Below are 11,289 nucleotides of genomic sequence, written 5' to 3' on the forward strand. Positions count from 1 at the left end.
AGTAATTTACCAAAAAACACATGACAATTCACTAAGATTTTTTACCTCATGCGGTATTTTATTTGGTGTTTGATGGATTATTGCAGTGCATGGACAATGGATGAAAGATGTGATATAGGAAGCATTTTTTTTTAATTATACTGACAAGCAGAGCCGGATTTCTACTTTTCAACACACAAGGCCTGCTATCGCCAGCTACTTTTTATGGGAATATAACAACATTTTTTAGGTGAAATATGTTAAAGGTGAAATAAAATATTTATTTTTCTGCTGTTTTTGTTTTTTCAAAGAAGACTTCCATTTACTGACAAAAATGTTACTGTTTGCAAAAGCCCTGATTCTGCTGAACCCAACGATACCAGATATGTAGTTAGGGATGGTCGGAGATTCCAATTTCCAATTCCGCGGTAAATCCACATTCCGCCATTGCCAATTACCGATTCTACTTTCCGCTACCAATTTCCGCATTCAGATGCGGAATTTCCGCCGGAAATCGTGGAAATTCCGCCTGACTTTAACATCGATTTTCTCAAAAACGATAAGGTCTTTTTGAAAACTGTTTTGCATCTTGTTCAGAAGATTCTGTTTAATAAACCCTGAAAATTTGGTGTTTCTAGGACTTACGGGGGCTTTGCTATTAACCGCTAAATTCGGCGGATTTTTACTGTAATGCAAAATGCAGAAAATAGGCAGATGCAGATTTTCTGCATTTTAAATTACAGTAAAAATCCGCCAAATTTAGTGGTTAATAGCAAAGCCCCAGTAAGTCCCAGAAACACCAAATTTTCAGGGTTTATTAAACAGAATCTTGTGAACAAGATGCAAAAAAAGTTTTTAAAAAAAAGTATAATTTTTGAGCAATCGATGTTAATGTCAGTGGAAATGTCCAAGATTTTTGGCGGAAATCTGCCTACCGCACTTGCATTACCGATTTCCGCATTCCGATGCGGAAATGCAATTTCTGATCGGAATTTCGGAAATTGCATTTCCGCAGAATCCGAATGAGCATCCTTAATTGGTATCCCATTTTTTTCTGTCCTGGAATAGGTGCCACCAGTACAGGTAGCCAGATATAGGTGCTGCCAGTACAGGTAGCCTGGAATAGGTGCCGCCAGTACAGGTAGCCTGGAATAGATGCCCCCAGTACAGGAAGCCTGGAATAGATGCCCCCAGTACAGGAAGCCTGGAATAGATGCCCCCAGTACAGGAAGCCTGGAATAGATGCCCCCAGTACAGGAAGCCTGGAATAGATGCCCCCAGTACAGGAAGCCTGGAATAGATGCCCCCAGTACAGGAAGCCTGGAATAGATGCTCCCAGTACAGGAAGCCAGGTATAGGTGCAGCCAGTATAGGTAGCCAAGTATAGGTGCTGCCATTAAAGGTATAGAATAGACTGCATAGGATTATCTAGACTGTTGTGGGTTGTTGATTCCTGCTCTGCCTAGCTGGAGACACAGAGAAAAGCCACTGTTTATTTACAGGATCCACCAGCTCTCTACATAAACTAGGGATGCTCATTCAGATTCTGAGATATTGAAATTTCCAAATTTCCGATTGGAAATTAGTATATCTGATCAAGATTCCGAAAATGGAAATCAGAAATTGGACTTCAGTGGAAATCCGATTTGATGCAACCCAGTAATTTTAGCCCAATCACAGGCCTCGGAAACATTGCACCAATCAGAAAATGCAGAACCTTTCTGTGAACATTGGATCACCACGGTAATTTTAGACCAATCACATTTACGATTTCCATTTTTCCAATTTCCTTTTTCGGATTTTTTACATTCTCTGTTGCATAAAAAGACTCCTCAAAAATTGGAAAATGGAAAAATCAGGAAAACAGAAATTGGCATTGGCGGAAATCGGAATGACTGTGGAATCGGAAATGGGCATTTCCAACCATCCCTAAAATAAACCTAGTTTCAGTTATTCTGTGACTACTGAACGCAACAGCCCAGGGGCATAACTATAGAGCCTGCAAGCCATGCAGGCGCAGGGGGGCCCAGAAGAAGAGAAGATATGCCGCCTGAAATGGGGCACTAGGACCTGGGAAGAGGAGGCGTACTTCCTGGACAGGGGGTAGCTTGGACGCTTCGCTTCCCCATCCTCGCCGGTGCCACCCCCTCAATCACACAGTACGCATGACATAACCCCTCCTGCAACACCACGCAGTGCAGGCTGGGAGGAAGAAAGCCATCATAAGTGAGACTCAGCCTGCCTGCAGCCAGTGTCACTGTGCAGGCTTGTGACACAGCCTGCCTGCCTGCTGCTGCTGTGTCGAGATGAGGACAGGACTGGTGGAGAGGCTGGCCTGAGATTACAGGACTAGAGACAGTGGTGTTTTTTTTAACCTATATACTGCATGGCTGCCTCATTTATTTTTTTGAGGCAGAAGGGATTGGTCCTGATTACTATTTTGGGAAGGGGGGTGCAGGGTCTGGTGCCTGCCTGATATGTTTTATGGTTACTGGGAGTGGTGGGGGTCAGGGGGTGCCTGAGTTATTTCAACTTTGTGGGGGATAGGTGGGTGATTGACTGCTTATTTTTTTTTTTTTTGGGGGGGGGGGGGGGGCTGCCTGATTTCCATTTTGTGGGGGTTTGCCTGCATGATTTCTGTTTGGTTGGTTCGGAAGGGGGGGCCCATGCAAAGTTTCGCAGGAGGGCCCAGTGGTTTCTAATTATGCTCCTGAGTGCAAAAACAAAGGAATGCAATGCACAGAGCTTTGATTAATGCAGATTTGCTAATATATTCATTTTTAAATGGAGGATGAACAGTGCCGTTCATTTTGGCAGCTGCACATCAGCTATGATAGTCAGCATTAGACAGATGCTTAGCTGAACTACGCTTTTTGCCGCAATCAACTCTTTTTGTCATGGGCTGTTTGGATATTACACCGTCTATTACAAGTAGCTTTATGCATTATTAGGAAAATCAACACTATTTGCAGTTGAGAGGTTATGTCCAAAATACCGCCTCCTGATGCTTTGTTATGGACATGGGAGCTTCTCCAGGATATTTACAGCCTGTCATCTTTGTCTCCTCACTGCCAGCATAGAGTTAAAGGAGTCATGATAGCATCACTGAAATCTGAAACTGAAGACAAGAGGGAAAAAAGCAGTACAAAAAGTTTTGTTTGCTTTATGTAGCGTTGAGATGTCTGCATATGCAAAGCAGCCTGAGAGAATATTGTATCTTCTTATGCTAGTACACACCATACAATTTCCTGTTAGATTTTCTGTTATGCTGGGAATACACAATGATTTTTTAACAGATTTACTGTTCGTTTGTTTTCCCGATTGTTTTTCTGATCAAATTCCATTCACTTCTATGAGAAATTGATCAGAAAAATGATCGAAAATCTATCTGTCATGGTGTATTAATCCCAGCATTAGATTTACCTGCCTTTCCAACATGTTGGAAAAAATCTGGCAGGTAAATCTAAAAGAAAATTATATAATGTGTACCCAGCAGCCTTTGATGAATTGATGTCATGCTAGGTACACATTATACAGTTTTCTGTTAGATTTACCTGCCACATAGAGAAAATCTAACAGGCAATTGTATAGTGTGTACCTAGCATTAGTCCTTAGCAGGGGCGTAACAATAGACCCTGCAAGGGATGCCTCCGCAGGGGGGCCCAGAAACCACAGGGGGCCCGTGGGAGGAGAAGTTTGAGAGACTGACAGCTAAGGGCATGGAGAGAAAAAACGTATTCTGCTCTCACACCATTGTTATATTGACTACATGTGTCCACAACACAGATAAAGTCCTTATCTGTGTTGTGGACACATGCAGTCAATATAACAATATACACTTTGGAATTTGTACACTGTCCCTGCTTCCTAGGGTTTGTAAAAAAAAACATCTGTCTCACTGCAGCAAAGTTCTGATGACTTCATGTACACCCTTACTGTCACGGTCACTCACGTGTCCAGGGAAGGCGGCGGCTACAGACTGGTGTCAGCGGGCGTCCTGGTGCGGGCGGCCGGGCTCCTGGGGGTCTTGCTGTCCGTGCCCGCGGGCGCTATGTGCGTTAGCATGGCATGGGCGTGGAGACGCGTCCATGTGGGTGCTGACATGCGGGCGCCCGTACGGGGCGTCCGCGTGTACATGTGTTTTGGTTGATGTGCGCGTGCGTGGCGTGATGCGTGTTGACGTGCGCATGCGTGGCGTCATGTGTATTAACGTGCGCGGCGTGATGCATGCTGACGTACGCGTGCGTCACGTGCCGCGTACGTCACTTCTGTCCAAAGGCCTATTTAAACCTGGAGAGACCAACGATCAGTGCTGTAGTATTGCAGCTTGTTCGTTCGTTGTGTCTCCTGTGCTTGATCTCTGAATCTGCTCCTGCTCCTGGAATGCTGAACCTGGCCTGGCTGACTACCCGCTCCGTTGCTGAACCCTTGCCTGTCCGACTATCCGCTTTGATACCGACTCCTGCCTGGCTGACTACCCGCTCCGTTGCTGAACCCTTGCCTGTCCGACTATCCGCTTTGATACCGACTCCTGCCTGGCTGACTACCCGCTCCGTTGCTGAATCATTGCCTGTCCGACTATCCGCTTTAATACCGAGCCCTGCCCGGCTAACTACTTGCTCCCGCACTGGATTCCTGCCTGCTTCTGGATCTACCTCACTAAGGGACTCAGTCTGTGTACCTCAGACCAAGAAGCCTGCAACTGAACAACCATCCTCTGGGGTTACGACCTGCAGCATATACCACTCCTGCCGCAAGGTCATTGCACAACCCCCGCGGGAGTGCCTGAGAGTCAGTTTGGTCACGCTTCTCGACGTCACACCGGCTGTCTCGCTAGCGCTCCTGCCCCTTGTCTCCCACTGGTCCCTGTTTCACTTCCAGGGCCTGGGGGTGGTAAGTCGCAGGGGAGGCTGTCCTCTACAAATCGGCCGCACCTATCCCAGGTACGTAGTCATTCTTGTGACACTTACAAACAAAGGAGTCGCATTTAAAAAAAAGTTGTAGACTATCCCTTTTCAGCAATCACTCCAAAAGGATTCCTAGATTCTTATCACACACAGGCAAATGACCTTATGGCTCTGATTACTTTTATAACACAGTGGAGTGGAGATTGATGTCTGACTGTTGCTGCCTCATTGAGAGCTTGTTGTCTCACATGGAGTCCAAGTTCTTGTAATAACAGTATCAATCAGTAATATTCTGAATGTTTTGCCAAAGTTACAGTAAATACTATATCTTATGTTCAGCATGTCATAGTTGTTCCTCCATATAGCATATTGCTCTCATGTAGTAAAGTAATACGGCTGTGTGTGTGTGTGTGTGTATGTATGTACTGGGAGCAGAACTGCAATGAGGGACATGTCAGCTGCAAGGGGCTGGAGAAAGACCCGGGTAAGTAGATCTGGGGGTAGCATAGATTGCCTGACATTTCCTTTAAGTCTAAGTGTTTTTATCTGCATGGGGAAAACACATTGGTCCTCAGTTTTCCTGTGCAGAAAGCGATGGGGGTGGGCTGACTGAATGCTACCCCAGCCAGAGCCTCCCACATCCCGAGCCTTCCACAGTCCTCTTCTGACTGACTGAATGCCACCCCAGCCAGAGCCTCCCACAGCCCGAGCCTTCCACAGTCCTCTTCTGACTGACTGAATGCCACCCCAGCCAGAGCCTCCCACAGCCCGAGCCTTCCACAGTCCTCTTCTGACTGACTGAATGCCACCCCAGCCAGAGCCTTCCAATCCACAGCCATCTTCTGGCTGACTGTATGGAACCTCGGCCCGAGCCTTCCACAGCCCGAGTCTGCCACAGCCCTCTTCTGACTGACTGGATGGAACCACAGCCTTCCACAGCCCTCTTCTGACTAACAAAATGCCATCCCAGCCAGAGCTTTCTACATTCATAGAGATTTGGCATGACTGCCTCATAGGTGCTGATGAGGCAATCATGTATGGTCTCTATGTTTTGTTATATTTATGTGGCTACTATTTGACCTGAGGAAGCGGTAAAGCCCACAAAAACGCATTGTCAAGCATTTTTGACAACCCTGCTGTGCAATAAATCTTTTATAAGATTATCGAGTCACCTTAACTATTTGTAGAGCTTTAGGAGAGGTAAGCCAACCATACCTATTCTTTTTAAACTGTTTTCAATGATTCTATACATTTTTGGGCACCTTCATCACATAGTTTTGTTATTACACCTCTGTTGAGAGATTGTAATTTTAGTATTTCTTATTTGGAATCTACCTAAAACTATCAAAAGAGTGACCTTCAGAGGATCCTGGCAGACCTGAATGGAGGTGGGGAACCCCCCCTAAGCCATATCGGTAGTTGCAGTTTCTTGTAACCTGAAATTTGTGAGTGATACTCTTTTATTAAATAATTCTGGTGTGTTCATATACAACACTATTGGCTCCTGGTATTGTTATATCCCTTGTGTCTTTTCGTTCCATGGATATCAGAGTGGCCCATCACTTTCAAGGTCCTGCAGTGCAGACTTTCAGATCTCTAGGGCTTGATTCACAAAAGCGTGCTAACACTTAGCACGCCTGTACAAAGCTTCTTTGCACGTGATATCATGCGCGTAAAGCTTTACGCACGCAAACTAATGATTTTGCGTGAAGTCATTCGTTTGCACGCGTAAAGTTTTGCACGCAACAAGCAGCCAGCGGCTGTACCGCGGATTACAGCCTGCTATCGCCGTGCATCGTCTCCTCTCTCACTGAACATCAGCGTGCCACCAGGCTCCTCCCCCACAGGTGATCATTTTTACAATAAAAAGCATTTTTACTGGAACCTGAAGCTGGACTTTGCGGGACTGAATGGACACACGTGGAGAAGTACTTTAAGTACTGATGAGCTAAAGTACAAGTATTCTGATGGTGAGTGCATACCCAGAGGGGGATGTATGATTGTCAATCCCATTGGTGGGCACGTCCCGGTGGAGTGCAAGGAGTGGTGAAAAGGATCCTTTTTATAAAACGTTATTCAGCACTATGTGCGTTTTTTTTAATACATTCCAGGGTTGACCTGTGGGCCTCTGTAGTGGGGGTCACGGGATCGAAGAGCGTGGTGTGTTTGAACTAACATTGGTGTATCAAAGAGCGGTGACTTTGTTTGAGCTGTGAGCCCCTGGTTAAGTGGTTTTCCATTTGGAGCACAATCTCTTCTAATTGGATGTACTGGAAACAATATCTGACTTATGTGTCTGCTCCTAATGTTTTATTTCTTAGCTGTACTACACATACAAATCATTATAACATAATTTTGTTTTCACTTCAGTGTCTCTTTAAAGAGGAACTGTAACCATCAGTAGCTGATACTCCCTTTCCCATGAGAACTCTTTTCTTGAATAGATCATCAAGGACATCTGTGTGTCTGATATTGTGGTGAATAGGCCCCTCCTCCCCCGTGTGATGTCAGGACCCTTTTTGCATCAATTTCTCTTGAAACTTACAAATAGATTGTCATGAAGGCGAAACAGGTTTGTTTGGTTTTTGTAATAACAACTTTGTACAGGATGTAAGATTTTGAGTGATAAGGATCAGCAGCTTAGCAGTGCATTGCAAAGCGTAACATTCCACACAGTGCACAGAGGGAGTCTCTATAGGTTCTCACATGAGAGGGACTAAATGTAATGTTCCTCCTGTAGTATTCATTCTTGTGCCATGAATATGAAACACACATTGGCACTAATATTGTCTACACCATCCATTCCTCACCAGAGGAGGATATAGGCTCAGGCCCATGAAGGGTCCCCGTGTCCTTTTCGGGTACATGCAGCTTCATCACAGTCAGGACCAGATTATCCTCTTGATTCATGTTGGCATCAGCACATGTTGACAATTTTTGGATCCACACATTTTGGATCTGTTATGACCACACCCACTTGCATGGGGCCCCCAACATTTATTCTGCACAGGAGCCCACTGTTGGCTTTGTCCGCCATCGATCCTTATCATGTCAGTCTACTCCTGCCTCCTACTGGCTCTCACTCCAGTAACGTAAGACATCTGCCTCCCTGGATTCTTCACCTGCCATAGTTAAGTATACCTGAGGCGAGCATCGGGTAAAAATCTGATACTTACCTAAGAAGAGGGAAGCCTTTTGGATCCTGAAGAGGCTTCTACTGCCATCCTCAGTTCCACCATTGCCACTCATTGACCCCCCCAAAGAGGTCCAACAAGAGCTTGTTGGATTTCTGCTTGCACCCACCCTCCTCTTCATTCATGAGCACAGCTGTACTGAGCCTGTGTGGGTATAGCCTCGCTCTTGCTTGAAGAGGAGCACGGTCATGATTTGCAGGTCCAAGGCTGTGTCAGAAGATTGGGGGACAGTGTGGGAAGCCTCTTCTTGAGTAAGTATGTCTTTTTATACCTCCTTTTCACCTTGGGTTCTCTTCAAGGGCTTATGGTGTATGAGGCCGTAGCTTGGTTTTAAAACCTTGGCTTACTCCTCCAACTCATTTACATATCTGTGACCTACAATAAAAGCACTTTAAAATTCTGGTACAATTTACTTTAAGTGAACCTTAAAGGATACTGCAGCCGAAAGGCTGCTGAGAGATAAAACCTGCAATGTGTAGGGAAAGAAAAGTACATACTCACCACTTCCCTCGCTCCCTGCAGTCGAGTCCCGCTCATCAGCCACAGCTCCCGGTACTGGCCGACTCTCCTGACCCAGACATACTGCGCCGCGCATGCGCAGTATGTCCTGTAATCTTCGCTTCTGGTGTCGCATCATGACGCCAGAAGTACAGACACTCCCCCGCCTCCTGCGTGTGCGCTCCAGCGACTCCACATCACGGCATCTAACTACATTTTGTGTTGAGTGAACGCACCTCACTGCATAAGCTGTTGTGTTGAGTGAACCCACCTCCCTGCATATACCTACCTTTTGTGTTCAGTGAACCCACCTCACTGCATATAACTACCGTTTGTGTTCAGTGAACCCACCTCACTGCATCTACCTAGCTGTTGTGTTGAGTGAACCCACCTCACTGCATCTAACTACATTTTGCGTTGAGTGAACCCACCTCACTGCATCTAACTACATTTTGTGTTCAGTGAACCCACCTCACTGCATATACTTAGCTGTTGTGTTCAGTGACCCCACCTCACTGCATATACCTTTTGTGTTCAGTGAACCCACCTCACTGCATATACCTACCTTTTGTGTTCAGTGAACCCACCTCACTGCATCTACCTAGCTGTTGTGTTGAGTGAACCCACCTCACTGCATCTAACTACATTTTGTGTTGAGTGAACCCCACTATACTGGGCACTATATTATCTATACTGGGCACTATACTAGCTATACTGGGCACTATACTAACTATACTGGGACACACTGGGGGGGATCACACGGCCAGCATTTCCTACCCCCGGCTTATATGAGGGTCAATCATTTTTTCCTGCTTTTTCAGGAAAATGTTGGGGGGTCGGCTTATATGCGGGTCGGCTTATATGTGAGTATATACGGTAATTGTTAATTCACTATCTAAAAGAGAGTGTGGATGTATATTTGTATATCTACTGTATATATCTACTGTATGTATGTATATCTACTGTATATATCAGTTTGATGTGGTGGAGGAGGAGCTATTGATGCTACATAACATATTCATTCATTGATTATTGAACAGCCTGCCTAATTAGTATTGAGATATCTGTGGGTGGTTTAGGATCTTTTAAAGTGCTGTCATATAATTCCTGGCCTACTAATTTTCCTGGAATCACTTCATTGCCATATGCCCACTTGCCCAGTATTGCTTCATTGCAGTACATCTAGAGTGTGAGTGATATCTTATCGGTGATCTGCTATATTCATATCTTCTGTGTGATGATTAACCACTTGATGACCGCAGTGTTAACCCCCCCTAAAGACCAGGTTCTTTTTTGCAGCACTGGGCTGTGCAGGCTTTTCAGCCTCCTGCACAGCCCAGCTAAGAAGTATGGTGATCGGACTCGCTTCCTATTTTTGTCCCTAAGAGGACATGCTGCCGGAGGGGTCCGATCGCTGTTGTCACTTTTTTTCCTTAGCCTCATAGAGGCTCCCTCTCCCTCTGTCCCACTCCCTCTCCTTCCTCCCTCCCCTTCGTCTGTAGAAATGAGCAGGACGGCGATTCGTCCTGTTCTCCACCTCTCATTGACATCAGCCTATGAGAGGACGGCGATCCCCGACCAATCAGAGGCCAGGGATCGCCAATCTCATACAGCGCTGCTGGAGACCGCAGGGGAATACTTTCCCCTTTCGTTTACAAGCAGCCTGCTAGCCGCGAATCTCCGCACCGTGAAGTGGCAAGGAACGATCGCGCATGCGTGCGGTCCTACCCACGGAAACTGCAGCTTCAGGACCTGACGCCAATTGGCGTTAGGCGGTCCTGGGGCTGCCGCCGCGTTCACGCCCATTGGCGTGACGCGGTCATTAAGTAGTTAATGATGAGTTGGGGAGTGATGTCTTGAAGAGCACTATGATGATCCTGAAGATTTTCCTCCATAACATCTTGGAGGGCTGAAAGAGTACAGAGTATTATTTCCACTCCTTATTTATTTCTACATTTTCCTTTTCCTTTTTTTTCCACACACCCTTTCAGTTTCAATCTGGTCCTGATCATCCTTTTGCATAACAAGGTTCATACAGGCAGCTAATCACTGCAAGAAGAAAAAAAACCTTGACTAAATACCAGAAAAGATATATGATCTGGTACGTACTCTCCCCCCGCCCCCCCCCGTCACTTACTACACAATTGCTTAGCACACAAGCTCCAGCAGGACATCCACAACACGACCTGCCTATGAATACCTGAGCAAGTCTGGTCCCCTGTTTAAATATCCCTCCCTGTAACCATTCTGACAAATGGAGAGAATGAGGGAGGAGTCTGCCGTGCATCAAATGATGGACAGCCTTGGGAACCAATGTGCATTAGGGGGGAGCGGCCACATGACACACATCCACCACTTGAAGCAGTGGAGCGCACTCTGCCCTGCTATAGTGCCAACCTGGAAACAGGTAGAAATGGAAAGAGAGAAAGAACATTGAGCACTGAACCCTGCTGCCAACAAGCCAGTGTCTATCCAGCACAATGGCAAAGAGCATCAAGGGCGTAACTTAGCTATGGAGCATTGCACTTAACGCCATCCTATTTTCCAGTAGGGTTTATACACCTGAATCCTTTAGGGAACATATGGGAGAACATCATGTGGAAGAGGCTGAACCCACATGGTAGACTATCAACATAAAGGTACAAGAAAAATAAAAAAGGATGGCATAAGGCATCACAGCATTATGTGAGGCATAAGGTGAGTACGAGGAC

This window comes from Hyperolius riggenbachi, chromosome 8, assembly GCF_040937935.1.
Source record: "Hyperolius riggenbachi isolate aHypRig1 chromosome 8, aHypRig1.pri, whole genome shotgun sequence".
Classification (NCBI taxonomy): Eukaryota; Metazoa; Chordata; class Amphibia; order Anura; family Hyperoliidae; genus Hyperolius; species Hyperolius riggenbachi.